This window comes from Pogonomyrmex barbatus, unplaced genomic scaffold (genome assembly GCF_055798465.1).
Source record: "Pogonomyrmex barbatus isolate J1 unplaced genomic scaffold, ASM5579846v1 scaffold2, whole genome shotgun sequence".
Taxonomy (NCBI): domain Eukaryota; kingdom Metazoa; phylum Arthropoda; class Insecta; order Hymenoptera; family Formicidae; genus Pogonomyrmex; species Pogonomyrmex barbatus.
This window is the reverse complement of record NW_028297116.1, coordinates 22,250,760-22,274,845: the sequence shown is the minus strand read 5'-3', so window position 1 is coordinate 22,274,845 and position 24,086 is coordinate 22,250,760. Positions and strand designations below refer to the sequence as shown.

General features: G+C 41.9%; 1 long non-coding RNA gene across 2 annotated transcripts in view; it reads right to left on the bottom strand.

The window, feature by feature from the left end:
* LOC148936758 (uncharacterized) overlaps positions 1-24,086 on the bottom strand; it is a 103,142-nt gene that overhangs the window by 60,173 nt on the left and 18,883 nt on the right. For both annotated transcript variants that reach the window (XR_016139098.1, XR_016139099.1), the window contains exon 2: positions 1,612-1,674. This is a non-coding gene — a long non-coding RNA (uncharacterized LOC148936758). The remainder of the gene's footprint in view (positions 1-1,611; positions 1,675-24,086) is intronic.

The following is a 24,086-nucleotide window of genomic DNA, read 5'->3' as shown; positions in this document are numbered from 1 at the left end:
GCAGTGTATATTACGAGATTTCTGAAAAACCGATATTTCTCGCGATCATTCGCACATAATGTGAGAAATGATGTGAATATATTGCGAGGGACTATACCTCGGAATTATAATTTCACCGCCTTCGGGAACAGCGCCGTTATATGGTAGCCGTTACCAAACGGCTTCTTTGAATTAAATCCCGTAAAATATTCGACATCTTGTGGTTTATAGAGTTAATTATTTTCTTCGATGGAACGTGGAAAGTATTGATAATCGATGGCGCGCCGGGGAATCTTTCGCCAAAAGCGATTATCTTTCGTGTTGATAGCTGCATTCGCGTAGGTGGGCTTGACTCGTAGCCCGGATACCGATCGTTAACTGTTTGACCCAATTCCGAAGGCTATAACGCCGCGCAATATGTACAATAACGCGGCAACAATTCAATTCCCGTTTGTGTAAGAGACTAAGAAATCTACGGGCGCAACAAAGAGACGCTGACGAAGATGAAAAGGTACCGAGGCCCTTTGGCGTCATCAAGGAAACTGATTAAAATGCTTAATCCGTTATGACACTTGTGCTTTAAACTGCATAAACAAGATGAAAAGATATAACACGGGCGATAACATAAATATATCCGTTTTACAACTCTTTTATGTGCAATTCGGTGAACAAAAGCGCGAACGCCGGTGATTTAAAATGCCGAAAAAAATATCTATCGTCAATTTTAGTGATATTGATATTTCATCGTCGCGAAATTTTGCTAGAGGCCGCGCAGCTGCGACAATATTACGTTATTTATTATTATGCCAATGAAACGAAAATTTTTTCTTTTTAACGTGAGAATTTTCGTTCCTCGAAGCATTTATTTCGCGGGAAACGTCACGTTCCGCGGTAATTGAGTTGCCGACAAAACCGTTACGATGAATATGATACTTTCGCCGGTTGTGCCGGCAACAAAGCTGCAACAAAACTGCAACGGCAACGGCAACTGATATCGCCGTTATTATTATAACATGTGCGACGGCGTGCATCGCGACGATTGCGCGCAATGTTGTTTTGATGCCGAAATAGCGGATCGTTCTCGATATTGTCGGCCGACATTTCGCGTGGCTCTCGTCGCGAGCTATTCGACCGTATGCATCGCTCCGCGCGCGTATTCTCGGGGTTTATCACTGGCCGGGTAAAGGAGAATGCCGTTTTCGTTCGTGGTCAGTGGCTCGCGGGCCGTTCGTTGGTCGCTTCATGAAAAGCAGTCTGCGAAGCGCAACGATTCGCGGCTGGAGAAGCTCGTAAAAGCGGCGCTTCTCCAACCCGCTCCGCTGGTCCTTTATGGCCCAGTTAAGTTTTCATGCTTCATCGTCGTCGTTCGCCGGCGAGAATAATAACCCCCAGGCATTACGTACGTACGTATATACATACGTATGGGTACCTATAACCGTGATATTACCGGTGGAAGTGCGATAAGCGTAGGCGATCCCGTGCGCACGGGAGATTAAAAATAATTACGCGATTTGGCCGGCCGGTCCGTTCGTGCGATTTATTTCGTATCGTCAAATGTGAAAGTCGCGCGTTTTTGAGATAATCCCCTCGACAAATCAAAGGTAAAGATTCTGGTAAAATTCTGTTACTTACCTGATTTCTGTTGAATTCCGAATATTGCGTTTCCTTCCATTCTCGTTTAGCGTATCCTTGCACCTGTAACAATATTTTAAATTTTCATAAATTTATTTGTTAATGTACGTTTATATTAATTAATGTTAATAATTTTATTTTTTTCGTATAAGAATGGAAAGGTGATGAATTTTGCGGTTAATGATTGCTGTTGGACTTGTCAAAATAATTTAAATAATTTGATTATAAATATTCTATATCTTTGCTGTTTCAAACCGTTCTAAAAACATGCTTTTCGGTAATAAAAAAAGACATTTTTGTGATGAAACGTAATATATTTAGCATTGTACGATAGTTCTATCGAGAATGAAGTTGAATGTGCATTTTTAGGATTTGGGATTAGATAAAACGCTCCAGCGATCGGTTTGCACGATCGCGAACGACGCGAATCGTTCCTTGATTCGAATACGTTGCTTTATCGCGAAATTCCAGTGGGGCGAGGCGCAGCCGCATAACAACAACACCATCGCCATCGAACCCAGGCTAACACACGATGTTGTCATTGCGCATTACAATAGGCGCTGCGTTATGCAAGCTGATCACGTGTATCGTACAGCTCTAGGACTTTCGGGTGCTCACGCACGCATACATGTGCTCGCTTCAAGGCGACACAAGGACACAAACCCACGATTCTCCCGGGCGGAATTATTGTCACGTGTCGAGTAAAAGGCACGTTTACCGTCGATTGTTGCGGAATTTCGTTGCGCCGCGCATTCTCACCCTCTGATAGAGAAACGCCAAGAGAACGCCAAAATACGTATAAAAAAAATATAAATATATAGCACAAAATTTTAAGTAACGGAGGGGATCTGTTAAAAGTTGGCTAATTAACTAATTTTAATTATAATATGAAGTAGAACTTTAAGGTTCAAGTAGTGGAAAGATAGCGAAGTAGAAACGATAAAACTTTAAGATTCAAGGTTACGTTTAAAATTATTCCGAAAAAGATACTAATAAATTACAATAATTTAAGTGACAAGATAAATCATCTTGTATAGCTAGTATAAATAATAATTATTATTCGGCCATTTAGAATTTTTATTACACAGTATGTCATACACAGTATGTCATAGACAATTTTCTTTTCTTATAATATATTACAATTTATGTGACTTTACTTGAACGTCCAGTGAATAGAGATTGCATACTGCCGTAATACGCAGCCGCGCTATTAGTATGCAGCAAAAATGAACCGCATCCCCTTCGAGGCGAAGGGAGAAATTAGTTTTATCCACGTCAGGGGCATCTGATATACACGGCACGCAGCGTTACCTACCGGAAGCAGAGATGGAAACATGGAGGATGGCGTCAGGGCGTAGTGTAAAGCCCCCCGGGGCCAACAATTGTGCATTCATCGGGGCGAGGGGCTCTAATTAAAACGCATTGTTTATATTCTTTGCAGGAAGCTCCTCGCCGTTCCTTAGCCTCCCCCACCTCCCCTGCTCCCGTCGCTCCCGACAGTCACCTCTTCTTCCTTCCCCTCTCGCCACACTTGAGTTCCCAGGGGTTCTCTTACAGAAACTTTCCGGTAACTCGTTAAAGATAATGCGGGACGAAAGTCTGGTTAGGCGTCTACCTGATCCTCTTTCAAAACTAGTAGCGTAAACAATCAATCGATTCTACTTGCATTCTCGCGGACGTACTTAACTGGTCGATCCTATTTTCCTTTCCGCTAGATATTTTCGTATCGAAGAGGTGAGGGAGAAGTCTCGAATGCAACACGAGAGAGGATATTATCTTTCGCCGCTTTATTGACTTCTATCAAGTTAACACTCCGTTTCTCAGAATTTCAGCTATAATTAATGGAGAATACTGGAGAATACTACTCTCCCCTCCCCCCCCCCTCCCCCGTACTCTTGCTTTCAAAGAGTTGCAGTTTTCGAGACACGTTTCAAAGAGAGTTCGGTAAGTTCCATTCGTGTAAGAGCGATATATAGGAACGATGTGTTTCTGAGGCGTGGAACCTTTAACATGTCGATGTACTAGTGCAGACTTTTCGCGCAAATCGCTTTTAACGCGTCCGTACCGTCGAATCGATCCTCGATAGCCGCGCAATCCCTAAGTACTCTTGCTTTCAAAGAGTTGCAGTTTTCGAGACACGTTTCAAAGAGAGTTCGGTAAGTTCCATTCGTGTAAGAGCGATATATAGGAACGATGTGTTTCTGAGGCGTGGAACCTTTAACATGTCGATGTACTAGTGCAGACTTTTCGCGCAAATCGCTTTTAACGCGTCCGTACCGTCGAATCGATCCTCGATAGCCGCGCAATCCCTAACGGGATATAAGCCCCCGCCGAGCGGAAGCGCCATCGGATTCGCATCGTTCTTCCGATTTGGCGTATTTCGGCGCCGAATTCTCGGAGACAAAGGTAGCCGCCAATTACCGCGAAATAGGATGCAGGCGACGCGGTTGCGAATTACGTGCGTGCGCGCGCGAAGCGGGAAAAGATGGTAGACGTGTGTGTGTGTGTGTGTGTGTGTGTGTGTGTGTGTGTGTGTGTGTGTGTGTGTGTGTGTGTGTGTGTGTGTGTGTGTGTGTGTGTGTGTGTGTGTGTGTGTGTGTGTGTGTGTGTGTGTGTGTGTGTGTGTGTGTGTGTGTGTGTGTGTGTGTGTGTGTGTGTGTGTGTGTGTGTGTGTGTGTGTGTGTGTGTGTGTGTGGGAGATCAAGGGCCGTGCGCGAGATCGGGAAAGGCGCGAAAGGACAAAAGGACGAGAGAGGGAGGGAAGAGAAAGCAAGGGGGAGAATGAGAGCGCGCTTTCACGGGCGGAGGAATCGAATTTGTCGAGGACCTTCATTTCGTTCTGTGCGTAACTCCTGCGGGCATGTCGTGCGCAGACTGCCGAGGTGGCAGAGCGGCGAGAGAAACCGGGGAAAGAAAGAAGGGGACAAACGGAGAAGCGGACAAACCGTCGCGCCGATCTTTCGTTCCGCCCCGGAGGGAAAATTACGCTCCGATACAAATCGTAATTGCATGTAAAACGGGCCTGCCGTACGGGAGATACGACCGGTCATATTTCACATCGCGCGCGGCAATTAGCACCGAACATTACCGGCGCACTTTCGTCGACGAGCGTTCGCATACTTGTACGCACGGTGTGGTAACACGATGTGTGTCGTACACGAGAACTGTTGTACACGAAAATGTTCATGAGAAGTTTGATACGTGAGAACGTGCTTGTTGCACGTCGGAGTATCTAAGAATGATCGGATATGTTGGTTCCATGCATCTTCGATCGTAGATTTAATTTTTATTCGCGTTAAAATTCTTTGCGATACGACGTTCGATATGCGTGGTTCTTATGGCGTTTGTAATTTTTAAATTGATATTGGTATTTTTTTTTTATTGTAAAAATCTTGCCGTCTTCGATAAGAAAATCTCGTCAATCGAGAAAAATAAATAATTTGAGTAAAATTTGATTACGGAATAATTTAATATATTTATTTTTAATCATTAATATATTGATTTATTATATAGGTAGAATGATTTAATATTTAAATAACGGGTATGATTTATGCATGGTCAAACATGCTGTAATCACAAATATTCATGAGCTAGTAGGGGATTCAGTTACATAGTAACTAAAGATTAAATTAACTCCTTTTGTACTTGACTTTTGCGAAACAGAGATTAAATAATTTTTACTCGCCGAAGATGCATAATTCAGAGTAATTATAATGGAAACGAAGAAATACTAATTTATCCGAGTAAAACCCGATGTTTCTAGACTGTCGTAATAATAACGACGTAATATTCCAAGAAATTAATTAGCCTTTAAAATGTATTCCAGTCGTGAAACTTTCTGCATCCAATTACAGGAAGGTTGCGACCACGTTTGATACCGCCAAAACGCCCGTTTGTACGTACGTATATATGCGCAAATGGTAGTCGTACACACATACCAGGGCTCTTGAATTTCGCGATAAAAACGTTTCGACATGATAGAGAGAAAGAGAGAAAGAAGGGGAAGAAGAGAGTAGAGACGCGACTTAGCCGCTATCTGCACAGAAGTACGTATGTAGACACAAGGGGAGGACGGGGGGAAAAAGTAAACGGGTCTTCTAATAAAAGTGGTAGAGTCTGTCTCTCTCTCTCTCTCTCTCTCTCTCTCTCTCTCTCTCTCTCTCTCTCTCTCTCTCTCCCTGGATACTTTCCGTTCTGCCTTTTCACCGACGGCAGCCGCCCTTTTCGCAGGTCCTCCCCTTGTCTCCTCCTCCGCCGCAAGGGCGCTACAAACTCTCGTTTCTCTTTTTCGCGCGCGCGCGCGCGCGCGCACGCCGTCCCGTTTTTAAGTCCCCGGAGGGGAGCTATCGTGTTAACAAGCATATTTTACATTTCATTGCAGCCACTTAACGCGCTAACCGCCGGCACCGCTACCGTGCAACAACCGGGCACATTGCACGTTGGCATTTCGCACGTTCGTGCGCGACACGTGCAGGCGGGCTCAATTAGAGAATACGATACGACGTAATTGGGGCCTAATTATTTCAAACGGCCGTCCGTCACAGTCGGGCCGGGCGTTAGCGTCAGCTCGGCTCGCAATTATAATATAAAATTAGATGATTTCGGACCGTGCACCGGTCAAATGGCTCCATTCGGAGCGCGCGCTGTTTAACGGCCGATGATCGATCAGAAAAATTGGATAATCGCTCGCCGTTGCCGAGTGAAACGTGGAGAAACGCGCGAATATGCTTTCTGTTCGATATTACTCGATCTAATAAACTTGTTTCAATTATAGAAATATATAATCACTTGGATAAATGACATTGTGTTGATCCGACGTTCAGCTTTATCGATGAGTTATATTGGATATTACGTTATATTGGATATTACGTTACTCTTTGATATTACAGTTACTCAGCCGAACAATGTATCGGACAATGACTTTTTATACTGTATCAATTTATCTCATTTTTTGTTATTTGCATTAACAATAATTTACATGAATTAATCGGTAATACGGGGATTAATTTGTCTATTTCTAAGTTTTAGAATTCTGCTTTGCACAAAACTCTGCAGAATCTAATCGGCGATCACGCGCGTTTCGATACTGAAAGAAAAAAAAAGATCTCTTCACATTAATTTGATTATAATTTCGATTTAAATACCAATCAGATTTGCGCTTTACGTACATGTGTACATATTATTCACGATGTGAATTTACTCGTAGAGCACTTTAGTGTGACTATTTTCCGGTCCACTATAAATAATGCATGTGCAAGCGGCGCGCGCGATTCGTGTCCGCTGTGTATCCACGGTGAAAACGTATCCGTTATATAAAAGCACTACCACGCTGACAATTAGCTTTAATCTTGTTACAGGATTGGGATATTCGTCAATAGTTCGTGCAGAGCTCGTCGTAATTATGCACCGACTGGAAATGCAAAGCGAGAACCGCCGCGGAGTAAATGCCTCATTAAAATGTTATTTCGGCCGAAAATCATGGTATTTTACTTAATTATGTGGGTGGGAAAACTGTGCCTGGTAGAGCGTGTATTATGTACACATATACGTATTGAGAAAATTATACGCGATTTACATTTGCGAGGTGTAAAGTAGATATTTGCGGAATGAAAAGGGCATAATCGCGCTTGGAGTTTATTAAGGAAAAATTTTCAGAGGAAAAACGCGTAAGTGTCGGTCCACAATAGATGATTTAACCTTTAAGAAGTAAGAAATTGACCAATTATAATCGAATATGAAAAGAATAATCGACTATGATTGGTCAATTTCTTACTTCTTAAAGCTTAAATCACCTATTGTGGACCGACACTAATGCGCCAACAGATAGTCGCGTGCATCTGGCTTTACGAAGCACGTGAATATAATTTTTGCACATGCACACATACACACACACACACGCGCGCGCGCGCGCGCACGCGCGCGCGCAGATTTAATAACGTCTTTTTCGCGGGCAACGGCGTGAAATTCACGCATGTTACAGCGGTAATTAATTTTGCGGATGTAAGAGCTGTCAGTTAGAGACGTCCTTTAGTCTGCCTTGCTCAGGAAACTAAAATACCGGCCAAACTGCACATCGGGACCCATATTATGCGCATGAATATTTATGCACAAAGCCGGTCGCACTGCGCGGAAGAAGAGGTACAAACACATAAATATTTATATCAAGCCGCTCGACGCGCGATTTCCTCGCAAAAATTGCTATACGCGGCGTACCCTCTTGCCTTAATTGCTTAATCCGCTTTCTGTATTAAATCCCGCGCTGTAATTTATGCACGCGTTATTACAGCGACGGGACGGAACGGCGCTTAAATGTTTAACGTTAATATTTACGTTAACGCCGAGAATCGCTCGCCCGTGACGTGTCGTACATACGCAGTTTTATACACCCACGTGGTGCATTTCGTCAGAAGGATAATGCGCGCATTTTTCAAGCCGCAACGCAAAAGAGTCTCTCTCTCTCTCTCTCTCTCTCTCTCTCTCTCTCTCTCTATCCGATCCGCGACCGTTTATCCAATTTATATCAATTCTCCAGTTGCGTTTTTCATGCTTTCGTAAAGGTAAAATTGCGAGTAATAACGATTCGTTGCTTGATATGAGCCGAGCACTGACATTTCCATGCCCAAAATTTCATTGTATACAATGATCCGATACTCGATGCCGATGGAAACGGGCGGTGTGGAATAACGCGGAGACACGGAAAACGCCGATGGGTCAACGACCAGGCAAGGGGGCTGGTAGATTCGGGCTGAGCTGTAATATCAAAGCCGCAACACATCGAGTGGCCCCGAAGCGGCACAGGTTACACACAAGGACCGCTGAGAATGAGCTTAAAGCGGAAACTTACGCTTTAGGCGAAATCTATGAGCTGCGTAGCGCGGCGGGTGTTGGCGTGGAAACGCGTTACCTTCCAGAGCGATGCGAAACAATTTTGGTTCGTTTGTGGGAAAATGGAGCACAAAACCGCATGATAAATATGCTTTGCGCAATTATATCATAATTTCACGGCGTACCTTTGTTAATTTGAGAAAGGGTAAATATTTTTTAGTTACAATTTTGGATAACCATCTCTGCGGTCCAGGCATAGGTTAAAAAGTAGCACACGTGAAAGCAAATGCTTTTAGCAGAAGATAGAAGCAAAATCGTGTAGTTTAAAATAAGGGCATAAAACGAAAGCGTGTCCCACGTTTCGTATGAATAACCTTGCTTTTACTGCAAAATATATTCTTCACATTTCACAATGTTCAATGCGCAAATGTGCTTTCCAATCATGTACAAATTTGATCTTTGAACTATGACAAATATTGAGAAATCTAATTGCCTGTATATACACAGAATTGCGGCGCGCAATTTTCACTTACAATTTATCGCGATTTATTGCAAGGTAAATAAACTTTTATGACATTGCTTTTATTGTACCATTCGGAACGAGTGAAAGAAATTTTTCAAATAATACCGAACAAACTGTGAACGGAAAAATAAATTAAAATTAATAAAACCGTTACGTTTTCACTTGAATAATTAAATTATAATCACACGCAAGGTGAATTTCATTAAGATAAATTGAAATATTGAGCGTTACAAGATGTAGCTCTTGTAGAGGAACATCTTTTTACTGCATTGCAGCAGAGCGCGGGTTAGTAATGATTCACGACCGAGTGTCTATACTAAAGATCGAATTATAGGAAAGCAGCGGGCCCGCGGGGGGAGGGGGGGAGGGAGGAGGAGGGACGGATGAGGAAAGCGGTGGCCGTTCCGGCGAGCTTGGAATACGACAGCGTCGTTTGATTCTCGCGGCGGAAAACCAAAGCCCTTCACGTATTTGCGAAACGTGCCGCCGGCATACGAATGCGGCCACTGCGGCTTCTGCCTACCGTCGATGATGCTCTTCTCTCCTCTTCTGTGCTCTTCTCCTCTCTTCTCCTCCCCTCTCCTCATCCGCCGCCGTACGTACCCCCCCGCGCTCGCGTGCGTATTTCGCACACGTGTATGCGCGCCCGTCGAGACATCGCATCGACCATCCGGACGGCAGTCGCTCTCGCGCGGTTTATCCACAGTCAATAAAGGCGACCTGTCAGCATGAATACCAAAAGCGGGGTATGTAGGTAGGTCCAACGTGACGCCCTCGTCGCCGTGGCACCCCCGCCCCGACCCTTCGGCCCCAGGGCCAGGGACCGTGGGGGTGCGCGCTGCTGGCTGTTGCGAGATTTACCGAGGTCCGTACATCATACGCACGTGCGTGCTCCGGCGGTATCGTAAATACCGAGATAGAGGCCATATATTCGTATGTGCGCGTGAGATTGCAAGCCCGAATATGTGCGTGCGTGCGTGCGGGCGCGCGCGCGCGCGCGCACGTGTGTGTGTGTGTGTGTGTGTGTGTGTGTGTGTGTGTGTGTGTGTGTGTGTGTGTGTGTGTGTGTGTAGTGCGCGCGGCCATATTCGCGGCTCGCGAGTAAATTCCCCATGATTCGCTGTGCCGAACACCATGTTCCTGAAAACGGCAGGGGAGGAGGTCCAGCGGTGGTATCTTGGGTTTTTTGCGCGAGTGACGCGTAATAAAATTTTCGTTTGAACGAGGATAGCTCTGTCGAGGTATTTCGACTGATAAAAATACATATCGACGAAGGGGAATTTAATTATTGCGATAGCCGAACTCACATTTTTGTGAAACCGGAGAAGCGATTGTTATTAAAATAAATTATACGATAAGTACTCGAGCTTCATAGCTCCGAATCCTTCTACACCGAGAAAAATACAATTTTCAAAACGCGCGTTAATTAGGGATAATACCGGAAAATTAATGTGTAATTGTCTGAGGAATGCAATTTAATATTGACATTTGATACGCTGCAGTTACAATACACACAATTAGATTACAATTCCAATGTGAACCGAACACTTCGGTACGTAATGATATAATGTTAATGTGAATTATACCGCCGTTTAATTAATAACTATAATGGCCAGAAGCGTCAATATCGCGCTGATATTTATCGTTATCCCCGTGAAAATTCTACGGTATACTAATAACCTATCAAGTTATTAATTCACTTACGCCCCTCTCGCGTTTTCATACTCTCGCGCTTTCATCTCGGCGCTCGGTGCTGCTAAGCGCGTCGAGTTTTTTACGATTGAAAGTAGGAAAACGACGCCGTTTTTATTCTCTATGAGAAGTCGATGTGCGGGAGGTATCTATCGGATAGAAGAACGTATAAAAAAAAAAAGAGAGATCGTTGACCGTCGTCGAAGGCGAGACGTGTGCTCTCTCCGTCGCGAGCCCTTATCTCTAGCCAGGACTTTGAAAGATAAAGAAAACCGTTTCAATTTCCCTAATGCTCGCACAGTCCCGCTTCCTCTCATCCGATCCCTCTTCTTTCCCTCTTCTCCCTTTTCTCTCCCTCCATATCGTATCAAACCCCGTCACTTCACTTTATTTGTCTTCCGCTTGCCTGTTCTTGCCCTATCCCTTCTCCCATGAAGCTTTTCCACTTCCGCGTCGTCGTTTCCGCGGCTTTTCCGCTCCCGTCCCCTCACCCGTCCCGTAGACGTTCCTTCGGCGCTCGTCCGGCTCGTCTCAATCTGACGTAAACCTGCGGTCGACCCCATCCAACCTGAGGGACGAGAGAACCTTCTTCGGATAATCCGCGCGAGTCCGTAGTTTCCGGATAACACGACAAAGGGTGGAGACAACTTACTGCCGATCCTCGAGCCTCGGGAGTGGCGCCGGGATAGGACTTCTTTACAAATCACGCCGCGATTGTTCATGCAGATTAATGTTGGCTGTAAATAAATACGGTTCGTCCAAATCCGAGTAGTGTGTCGAAATAATATGACACTAAATTTTATTATAGAGATGCGATTTTAAATTTTTACGATGTGTTGACAAACGTAAGTAAAGAAGTATATAATCGTAAAACAGAGAGCTAAAAATAATAATAAAATTTGCATATATTGCACAGAATATTTTCAATTTTTTACTTGAATTTAAAACAAGAATTTTTCCGAATTTTTCGAGACATTTTATTTTGATAAAGTTAGCGACGATTGTCACATTGGCGATTATCGAGTAGAACTTTACGCTAAAGCCATCCAAGCTTTTAATTTGCGAACAATTTCGGAAGACGCTATAGATAAAGTAAAGATAGACAGACGAATGAGATACGCGTCTTAATACGAATTCGAATAATTAATCGTCGTGAATCTCCAAAGGGAGGAATGTTAAATGGCTATTGTACCCTCTTAGTAACGCGAATCCGCACTCGCTTAACTTACGTTCAATTCCCGTTATCTTATTTCGAAACTGGCGAGCTAAATCTTTCACTCTATTGTCCGATAATTGCTTCGACATCGGCATGCAACTCCCTTGCGATTCAAGATCGCGCAAGAAACCTGCGCATTTGCATACTTCGCGATCACGTGTTCGTGATGGTTTCCTGGTGCTCGCACGAAATCCTGTAACGTAATTTCTGTAATTAAGCGTAACTGATCGCATTCTCTAATCGCGACGAGGGCCACCGGGATGGGTGTGCACACTTCTAATCCTTCAATCTGTTCGCATTTGGCGCGCATCTCCACGTAAAACTCTTTTCGCAGTACCGTACGTTTTTGAGAATAAAAGGATTCTTCGAGATCGAGAGAGATCGCTTTCAATTATCTGTAAAATGCAAATTGCGAAGCGATAATTCTCAAGGTTCTTTTTTTCTTCGTGAAATGTAATCGATAGAGGTAGGCGCGATCGATAAATTTCTTCCGGAATGTACCGCTCGCGGAGGATTGGGTACCGTAAATACAGGCAGATCTTCTTCGACGGAAGGATTGCGAATGGTAGGGTACTCCGGGACACTAAGCTCGGCTAATGAAACGAATATATCATCGTGGTCGTCGCCAAAATCCGTTTCTACTATTACTACACACGCCATTACGTTTCTGATGCCGTGCGTTAAGCGTCCCATTTAACCTCGTCTAAGCTCCCTGCTAAAGCGTATGTAACGCGTTTGCAATTGAATCCCACCAAGTTACATAAATCCGCAAAATTGTACCTTGGAGCTAACTTAGCCCCCTCCGTGTTTGAAATCAACGGCGACGCTCGTTCCATCCGAGACCGAGGCGTTCTGACAATGAAAAGCAATTAAAAAGTTCGTAATGAGTTTGCCACGTTGTTTACGTGATCATAAAGCGAATGATTTAATAAGCTGGAGGTAGTCGAAAATGTCATTACTTACTCTGAGATTTGATATTTATTTTAACAATGACAAGTACATTATTCTTAACACAAAGAAATTGTAAACGATGACGACTATTTATCCTAACAGTTTGCGATTAAAATCCGCGGGAAACTGATGTTACTCCGAAGTGTATTATTTCAATTTTGTGAATGGTCAATGTAATGCCCGACATTTATTAAATTTGTACTCTTGTTCGCCGCAAGTTCACGGGTGTATCGCGAAAGTTCACGGTTTTTAATTAAACTATCAGCGACACAAGTCTGGAACTAAGGTGGCCAATGAGCGAAAGCGCTCGCTTCTCAAGTGGCCAGTAGGAACGGATCCTTAACGACCAGCTCGGAATTGTTTGCGTCGCTGAAACGAGTTAATGCAGGAAAGTCTCGAAGGTTACCTTCGGGAATAAGCGAGGGCTATGCGAGATAATACCCGACCATCCCTTTTGGGACAAAATCTCTTCCGAAAGCTTCGTTAGGATGCCGCAGTGGAATCACCGAATTCGTGGCAAAACGTTAAACAGATATTTTTGTGCACTTGCATTTGCAATTAGAGTGAAATTGGGAATTAAATTCTTTATTTTATTTCTCAGTACTATTATGTAATTTACATAATATAATTTTGTAACTGTTATTTTTTTTTTTTCCATCAGTGACGCTTGCAAATAATGATCGAGTGAGTTGTTTTTATTTTTATATATCTGCAAAGAAAATTAAATCAGTTCACTTCACAGTTCAGTTCACTTTATATTTATATTTCGAATCTGAGAGACTTTAATAGGATTAATTATTATATATATATATATTTCTTTAAAATAAATGTTTGTCGCGATGCGATAATTTGAGCGAACGTTAGAAAGTCAATATTAATATTTCCCACGTATTTATTATTTTAACGTAAACCGCTTTAAAAGTGTCTTAGATATTGACAGGTTCTCGGGAAGTTCTCCAATCTTCTTAGCGTACGCTTCGAGCTACTTCCATCATAGTAAACTTGATGATTGCGTTTGCCGTTTATTATGTTATTTATTAACGATTCGAGTCAGAAAAAAATATTTTCAACGGTGAAAGGCGAAAAATACAAATATAAGCAAAGATACATACTAACTTTCGTGTAATTCGTGTTTTCAACAATAGCCGATTCGCATAAACAATATACAGGCAACGGAAGGTGTCGAAGGAACGAGGAAAGTGTCGTGTCTTCACTGATTTCTGATAGATTTCGTAAAATCTTCTAAACTAGGGAAACTCGGTGCTAATTGGAAAGCACTTCTGATGTACCGATTCGGTTGCCACGTCTTCACCGATCCTTCCTAACTTCTCAATGTTATCCAAATTGCTGAAACTTCTCTCCGAGCTACATTTCCGTGCGAACTTTATTCAACCAACTTTATCGTTCCACGAATTTAAATGTTAGGGGTCAGAGCAACTATCTACATATAATGCGTAATGACTTCAGCATAAACTGTGTTTTATAGTATTTTACATATTATAGTATTTTATATTTATGTTTTATAGTATTTTATTATATTTAATAGTGCATGATTTGAGTACATAAAGATGCATACATAAGTTTTTTTATTGTATTACGTCGTGGGTATGTAATAACATTATTTTTAAACAGAGTTGAAACTAAAAGTGAAAAAAATAATTTTTTATTGAGTTTATTTTCCATGCAAACGGGAAAAGTAGAAAAAAAACCTACTGCTACTTTAGTAGTAGGTATTCTCCAGGGGATGGCACAGCATAAATCGAGCATGACTTTTTATTTAGTAGGGAAAACTTGGAGCAGTCTGGTGCACGAAGAAGTCTAATTAAGAAAGATATCGACAGTTCAACTATTTGGTCTCTCGACGTTCTTTGTATTATAATGCTCCGGAAGGAAAGGTCTCGCAGTTCCTGAGCATTTTTAATGCAGCGATGTTCCTTCCTGAGAAAAACAAGATGGAATCATCAATTTGGAAAACGCTCATTATTCAAATTATCCGGACGGATCGTCGCGTGATAATTCTCATCGATATTAGGTCGCACGACCATATTGCCTAGTACGATGTCTTCCGCAAGAACAAGCTGTATTAAATGTGTCCACGTAGAATGAATTATATTCATCTCTATATAACGCTATGATTTATGTGTGCGCTCTTTTACTTTATGAGACAACATTATTAATCACGTTAAGTATTCCTAATGGAATCGGACGACATTTGTGCATATGGCTGTTGAATCATGTTGTATCATGATGTAACGTGATAATCTTAGTTTATGATAAAGTACTAAGTTTAAAATATTCGAATAATTTTTTTTTTTAAGATCCAAGAGAGATCTAAGGATCCGAAGATTTTTTAATTTCAATACTTTATTTATTTTAAAAGCTGTTACGTAATCGCGAGATAGAAAATGTAAATGCTTCATTTAAAGCGTGTTATCTTTATCTCGTTCCATTTATCTTGACGTCCTGTTCATTATTATTTTACGCTTATAAAATCATTATAACGGGAAAGTAGCAGGACCAATTGTTTTATTTGTTTAATCCAATGCAATGTATAATCTTCTCGAACCAAGAACATTATTTTTCTCTGTCGTGAGTGTAATGGTGATACGAGCACAGGCGTTTACAAACGATATTTTAAACGTTTCCTTCTTCAATCGTCCCCGTCCGTCCGTCGGCAGTCAACACTGCCCGCAGGAGCGACCGAGACTTTTTTTCCTCGCGATTTTCGACGAGCGGACGTCGTCGCTCAGAATATGGTAATCGTTGACCGGCGCTTGATGTCCCCTCATCAATCCGCGTGGAGCGGGGCATTCATCCTCGTATCTGTCGTGGCTGTCGCGAGTTTATCGCCGACAAAACGCGGCGGCGCTCGTTAACGACGTGAAATACGGTCGGCCATAACGAAGGGACTCTTTTCGAGGGCCGCGAGTGGTGGCGAGAGAGAGCGGCGCGATATTTTCGCTTTCGTCGTTTCGCTCTCCCCTCTCCCCCCCCCTCCCCGTCCCTCGCGCGTTTCTGCGCGACCTGACGCAACGCCGCGTCGCACCGCGATATACGTTATAAGCCTTTTAAAGGATGTCGTAATGACTGCTGGTCGGCAGTCGTTTGATAAAAAAAAAAAAAAAAAAAAAAAGAGAGAGAAAAAAAAGAGAGAGAAAAAAAAGAGCTTCACGTCCTGGCGGGGAACGCGCGCGGAACTACGGGGTTGCGTGCTCAACAGTTTGGCGCGCGTTTAAATACAGAATTAATCCCCCCCGTGTGTCGGGCATCGAGCAATTAACCATTAATTAAAAATCAAGTGAGTTGAGGCACCTCACGCGTCATTCAGTTTTCCACTCTCTCTTCCGCCTGTCACGAAACTTGGCGGATTCTTTTACGATTCGCTCAATTGGCGATCAATTTGCCTCTTCGATGTAACGCCAATACTCGTTCGCGCCTGTTCGATAACAAAATATCGAGTCCGATCTCACAATCGGACAAGAATTCCAACAGCCACAGAATGCAACGTGACGCGATGTCTACGAGCCTCGGGATTTCCACTCGGGACTCGCTTTTTAATAACATTAGCGCAAAACGCCGTCCGTTGTCCGCTGTAATCTCGCGGCAGCTCTCGCGCGCGTCGTTTTACGGCAATGAAAAAAAGAAGAGAAAAGGGGAAAAAAGAAAAAAAAGAGGAGGAACGCTCGAGTCTCCAGTGGCAACCGCGAGGAGAAACGAATGCAACGACGACTACACCGGCCATCTCGCTGACGTCGGCGAGACCGAAGGAGGGATGAGGGGGAATTTAAGCCGGAGGATAATCCGCGCTTTAAAGCGTTAGTGCAATAGCGCTGATACTTCTCGCTTGCCTGCCTATATTCCGCTCATTCCCGCTCGCCACATTCATCGACGTATTCACACCGACGTTCGACATCGGCATTTCCCATCGGATGCTCCCTTTTATATCAGAGTTGCAACAAAACGGCGCGCGAAGGTCGGTCCTACCTTTCTAAACGGGCGAGCGTATGGTTTCGGGAGGGTTGACATTTTGTCTATCGCTTGACACATCGATATTTCTTTTTGATACAGCCATGGGAAGGGGGGGGGTGGTGGTGATTGTTTATCTATTTAAATATCACGCCGATTCATATTGTGAAGCATCAATAATAAAATCAGTTAAATATGTCTTTCTTTTGTTGTCTTTTTTTTTCTCAGAAAAGTTTTTTTCTGCAGAAAATCTCCGATAAATTTTTTTCTTTTATCAAACTGAACATCGACTTATTATGTCGTTACGTTTTACTAATAAATTACTATTCCATTAATTCGAGGCAAAATAGAATAATTATGATTGAAATTTGGAGTTCAATTAGTAATGTCTTTTGTGCGTAATAGTCTTGTTTTGATTGGTTTGATGAAATTAAACACAAATTAATTACACACGCGAGGTGGTCGGCTTTCATAAAAAATATCGAGGGCGTCGCAAGATCAGTTACGTCCAACTTTCCCAGCGACGAGAACAATGCTTTAGAAAAATTTGTTGACGTAGCTCCACGATGTTATCGCGCAGCCTCGTAAAAAACACACATGGAGGAGGACTGACATGGTCGCCGAAAGAATTGCACGAGGAAGGACGATGGGGGTGAACGAATCCGGTTATCGGTTACCCATAAATCGAAATCGAACGAGCTGACCGTAGTAGATGGGTCATCATAATCCGAACGGGCGATGCGTACGAGCGTCGTCAATTGAGGGTGCTCACCCCCCGTCGTGGTATTGTGAAATAAAAAATGATTACATGCGAAAACAAGTAAATGCGCAAATGTACCTGCGTATTATGCGAAATAACTGACTGTTTACAAACCTGCTGTTTTCGCTTGTACTTCGCGTAAAATATTAAATATTGAAACTAGCACTTCGTGTAAAATATTAAATTTTTTTATGTTAATAGCAAATATTTGTATGTCGTTGCGCAATTTGCCCAAAAATTAACCTTGAATTATATATAAATAACTACACTATATATAATATAAATAATTAAGTTATAAATAATTTGGGCAATTTTAATTAATTTATATATAAATATGATATAATATAATTATGATGTAAATATATAATTTATTATTTAATTGTCATGGTGATTTGACAACAAATAATGAACGATAATTTACATCTATTTGTGTTGAGACTCTTCTGTTCGATCTGTTCAATCTTTTTTTTTTTTAATTTTTATATTTTTGAATAGCCGAAATATTAATATGCCTGTGAATTATACCTGAGTTATAGTGAATATAACAGAAGAACGAATTTTTAAATATCGCGCAGCTTGATTATCGCCAAATATCACGACGAAGTTAACAGGATATGGAAAATTGCTCCTTGACATACAGCATATCACAGGCTTGCGCTAGTGGATACGCATACATTATTCATTCAGAAATATTCCACGGGAATAAATCGGACGATGCGTGGCGCGAAAGTCATAATGAATTATGCTTACACCGCCTTGATATGAATTTGACGTGGACGTGAGCTTCGCGCAAGAAGAAAAGACGAGAGTCGACGTTTATTCTCGAAATATTCGCCCAGATATTTTGCGCCGCGCCGCCGACGGGAATGGCGAGCGCGACGGCGCGGCGTCGGCGTCGGAGAACAAATGATTTAATGAGAGAAGGGCTGGAAACCCGACAGTAGCAGCCAACCGGGAAATGAGAGAGGGAAAAAGGGACACGAGGTAACGGGAAGTGCGAGCGGGACGGCGAAAATACGGCCTGCGAACACGGCCGGGTATGAACCCTCTGATGTAGCGAAATACCAATGAAACTCTCGGGCGAAGGGAGGGGGGGCCTTGCGGAAACTTTGCGGAACAATCCTGCGTAGTCTTTCTCTCTCTCTCTCTCTCTCTCTCTCTCTCTCTCTCTCTCTCTCTCTCTCTCTCTTGACTGGTTATCATACCATGGATAACATCACACGTGGCGATTAATGCGGAAAGCTTACTCAACTGGCGCTTATTTCTTAGTTATATCATCAGATCAGTAAATATTTGACTTTCCTTTTTGTCTCTCCGTTTGCCCGCATTCATGCATTATCCGCTCCGTCGAGCAACCGATCAAGCTGGAGACGTTCCAAATGCGAAGCTTTCAGAAATGTTTGGATTGCGGCAATGACTCCTGTATCCTCTGCTCCTTGCCGGGATGATAATTTAACCGGGCTGAGTCGCGCGCGACTACGCTCAGAGCCGGATATTGTACGTGGAGATGCCGCGGAACCAACTTTATCGCCCCCTTTAAATGAGCGCGCCTCGGTACGTGATGAAAATTTGAGAAATTCCTTACTCGCGACGAACGCCGCGAGGGAAGTTTCGACGTGTCAAGATTAGACGCGCAACTTTTCGCGCCGTTTCGCGTAGCGAAACCGTTCCGTGGGATAAAAAGTTTCTTCCCGTACTTTAGAAAAGGGAGAAACGTACGAACAATAAACAAACGTAACTCTGTATTGCGCTTTTTATACTTGGGTTTTATGTATACTGCGTGTCTTGGACCGAAGTATTATTACCCGCCAAAAATTTTCCCCGACTACGACAAACGCGTTTTCTTTTACGACCTTTGCTGCCAAACAAATTTCCGTAGACCTACGGAGACGACGTCCGATGTGCTCTCTGGCCTGAAATCAAGCAAGCGCTCGAACGGATCGCGTAACACTGCGGAATTTTCTCTCGGGAGTCACGACGGGTGGTATTGTAAAACTTTTACGACACGCATTATGATGCGAAGGGAATGTTCAGTCGGTCGCGTTTGCGGGAATGTAAAAAGAGAGAGAAAGAGAAGGGAGAGAGAGAGAGAGAGAGAGAGAGAGAGAGAGAGAAAACACATGGCGCGCGCGTTACGTATCCAGCGATAGTTACGATAGTTACAACGCGAGATCTCATCGCGCGTAAAGCGAGCGTTAGGATGATTTTCGCGCCTTCCTACGTCCGACGTTTTTTTTATTGAAAGAATTTACAATGACAAAAACTTAATAAAGGCCGCTTCTCGCGCGAATGAATCGCGTCGCACACGTTGAAAATCCTCGGCGCTAGATTACAACAGGTGCACGTTGTAGAAATTACAACGTTATTCGTTATAGTAGACGAGAGAGGGAGAGAAAGGAGTGGCAAGAGAGAGGGAGGGAGGAGGGGGGGAGGGAGGGAGGGGGGGGAAGGGAGAGAGTTACGCTACTAAAGAGGACACAGCACGGCGGATCGTATTCACGTGCAAGTAGAAATGGTACGCGTATGCACCGCCATATGAGCAAAAACGCATATGCGGTATATAGATCGTTCTCGCACACTGTCTACTCGCGTACGGAAAATGCTTTCGGCTATTGTACGCCCACGTACACCCTGTACCTGGGTCCGTACCACGGTTTAGCGACGGTTTATGTCATGGTGCGAACGCAATGTGTACACGTTTTACGTCTATTCGTTACATGCTTCTGCAAAGCGGTTCACCTAACATTCTCATTTTAATTTTAAACGTATGTAATCTTGCGAGGTGGAAAATTATGTTATATTAAAATGTGTTATATTCTGTTGAGAAATTACGAGTGTACTGATTTATTTATGACAGTATACGGATAAATCATATATATTTATGTATAAACTTTCAACCGCTGTATATTAATATACAACATATAATGACTCGGCGTTTTAATTATTTAGAATACAAATAATGATATATTTATGTCCTACGGTTTCAAGCAGGATTATAAATATAATTATACAATCATTACAATTTTTATTAATTATCTATTTTATTATATGTAATGTTGTTAACGAGAAATCGGAAATATCCTTTGCTGTTATTATTTGTTTAGATTAGAGAAGACCATAAATAACGATACGTTGTTTAATGTTCAAAATACTCCAGTCTGACACGTAGTGCGAATTACCGTGTAAAATTATCACGCCCCCACCCTCCGGCGTTTTACGAAGGTGTTTCAATCGCCGATAGTTTATGCCGCACGTCGTACGAGCACGGTGAAGGGACTCGTAATAGGAGCGTGCTACCGATGAAATTAAAATGTAATTCCGCACTCCCCGCGTTGCACCCTCGTAATCTCCGCGAGCGTCCCCGGGTGTCGCGACGGCGAATACGTACATCATGCGGGGCTTCTGCGCCAGAGAGGGAGGACCTGTTTGTGGACTCGGGGGGGTGAGATGCGAGCGAGCGGGTGGTTGCGGGACGGCTTGCGGATTCGTGAGTGGTTGCGAGGGTTGGCGCCGCGACGCGACACGTCGCGCCGCACGCACGCACGCTCGCTCGCTCGCTCGAGGGTGGCTACCGAATTACGAGCGCGTCACTCCCGGATTATTTGCATATTTTAATCTAACGGTAAAAAGTCGCGCACAACGCTAGTTTTCCCATTAGTGTACGGGGGGTTTAAACGTAAACGCGCAATATTGTACGCAACGTGCCGTATGCGGAATGTAAAGGAGCAAATGTGCACATGCGTTTTATTTAAAGGGGAGCGTTGCTGCCGCGAAGTGTCGCGATGAATTTATTAACTGTTCGAATATCAGGAGGATTAAAGTATGCCAATTGGATGTATCGCGTATATGAGGTATATATATAAATATATTTTACATGTACAGGGAAGGAAGAAGATAAATTTTTTTCAGATGTATATGTCATTGTTAAATAAATAAAAGTGTTACACGCGAAAGTTAGCTTTTTTTTAAATGAATCTTTATTTTCATAAACAAAATGAAAATTTGTTTGAAATTCTAATACGTTATATTCGTGATATTTTCACAAATAACGAAGTGAAATATATCGTTATAAAAAAAAACATCATGAGATTTGCTAAATGATCGCCTGAAATATAAGCTATTTTCATCTGCTCGCGTAGTTCGATAATTGCTACACGCGTTTCGTTAAAATTTCTGTAACTTTCGGCGATATACGATTAAACGTCACCGATTCCATTTGCAGCCGAACAAATAATGACGATCTCTTCCCGCGAGAGTTTTTACACGTGATTTTTATCATAACTCAATTCGTGCGAAATGGAGAATTGCCCGAGTCAGTATCGAGCTTTTCAGGAAATGTTTCCAGGTCGTTTCAATTTTCATCCAAATCGACCGATTAAACCTATAGCCACGCATACGAGAGTAATTACATTTTTGGAACGCCATCTGGAAAGGTTGATCGCGAGGGGTACGGGAATTGGGCGTTACGGCTGGGTTTCGAGAGAGACAAAATTGGGAATTTCACGTCCCCAGTATCTCATACTTTTTCATGACTTCGGCGATGAAACGTTAATAAATCGTTATTTGTTCCGCTTGAAAATTGTATAACTGTATTATACTTTCAAATAATGAAATTTTCAAAAAAGGATATCCGAAGGTAAATGTGTTTGGAGAACAAAATAACATTTTTATCGAGACTTCCTCTTATAATCGATTAAGATATATTTAGGACATTCTTTTTTAAATTTCATCTAAATTTAAAAAAAAAAAAAAAAAAAACATAAATCATGTATTTCGAATTATTGAATATTTCATATAATTATGTACTTTATGGTTGAAAATTATGTGATATAGACGTGTACGCGCAAAATCATACGCATTATATAGTAATCTATGTCGTACGAATTGACTATAACGACTCTCATGCGGATGATGAAGTGGAAGGGTGCTTGAATGAATCGGTTTATGTTGTGACAGGAATGAAAATATGGTTCGATGAGCATGCCGCCACCACAAATACGTAGGAAAAAGGGAGAGCTACACGATGAAGGATGGACAAACTGGGATAGCGGTAGATACGATGAGTGAATGATGTATTAATAAAGAACTGTATTATGCCCTAGGATTTTAATCAGCGTAAAAAACTTACATGAAAATGAGACATAGTTTTGTAAAAACAAGTTTGATATCATAGTCGACGTACAATTCATTTTTAACAATTGTTTGTATCAACAAATTTTGCAGAGACTAGTCGTTTCAGATATTTTAATATCTCTTTAATCCTTTTGCGTATTTATATAAATATTTATAAATTCTAACAGTAGAGTTATTTTAATCGTTTATCAACGTGTGTACAATCATAACTCGTTGAAACAAACCACGAATGAATTATGGTGCATAACGTAAAAGCAAACAAATCCACGCATTTATAATGAGTGCTTATATTTATTGCTATGGATATTTATTTGTTATCAACACGTTTAATACAGTATCAAATTATTATCAAATGTGCCTGTTAATCGAATTGTGAAAGCTTCGTATTAAATAAAACACATGGTTCAGGAATAAAATACAGATCATATGCACACACATAACAAACAAAATAGTAACTGTAATTTGTTCGCGAGCTAAACACTTCCATCTCATTGTCTCATTGAGCGGGACAGAGAGAAAACAAAAAAGGATAGACGATAGATATCTAACATCTATCCTTTTTGCTTTCTCTTTGTCTCCTTCAACGAGGCGATAGAGAGATGGAAATATTTAGCTCGTAAATCAAGTTTTGGACAGGTTTAAAGTAACAATAATAAATTTTATATGATTTCGAATCGAATCTCTTACTGAAAATCTCTTACTAAAATTCTAACAATTTTTGTAAAAAATTTTGCAAATGATGAATAATTTTCTTTAAATCGTCCATAATTATACCGTTTGAATAAAACAAACAGATACGAGAATATATCGAAGATAATGTAAACTTTTAATTTAATTAGTATAAATAGGAAGCTTATAATGTCAATGACAGAACTTTAAGATGATTTGCTCCATATCTTGGTTCATAGAATATCCTGTTAGGAAAGCCATTCAATCTAAATCCGTTTTCCGGTATGGTCGACAAATTTCCGGCTATCGAGCGTCCTTAATTGACGGAATATATCACTAGATCGAGACTATCAAAGTGCCGCAGCGAGACATAATTTACGGAAATAACGTGGGTTACCTACCCGCCTATGATAATGCCACTCTCACGATAACTGTTCTTTCAGGTTTCAGATAGGATCTGCAGGTCTCTTGATTTATGCATCATCAAAATCTTTCTAAAATTTTCATGTTCGTTCCACACGAATTAACAAAGAAGAAGGGGGTAGATTTAATCATTTAAATACAATAATCATGATAAAAGTCGCAAAAATTGAGATATTTCTTAATTAAATTAGTTATAATGTTCTGTTTATATTGACTTGAATATTTCTTCAGAGTTCCTTAAAAATATTGTAACACATAATGAATTAATTGTATAAGTATGAAAAGTGAGAAAGAGAGAGAGAGAGAGAGAGAGAGAG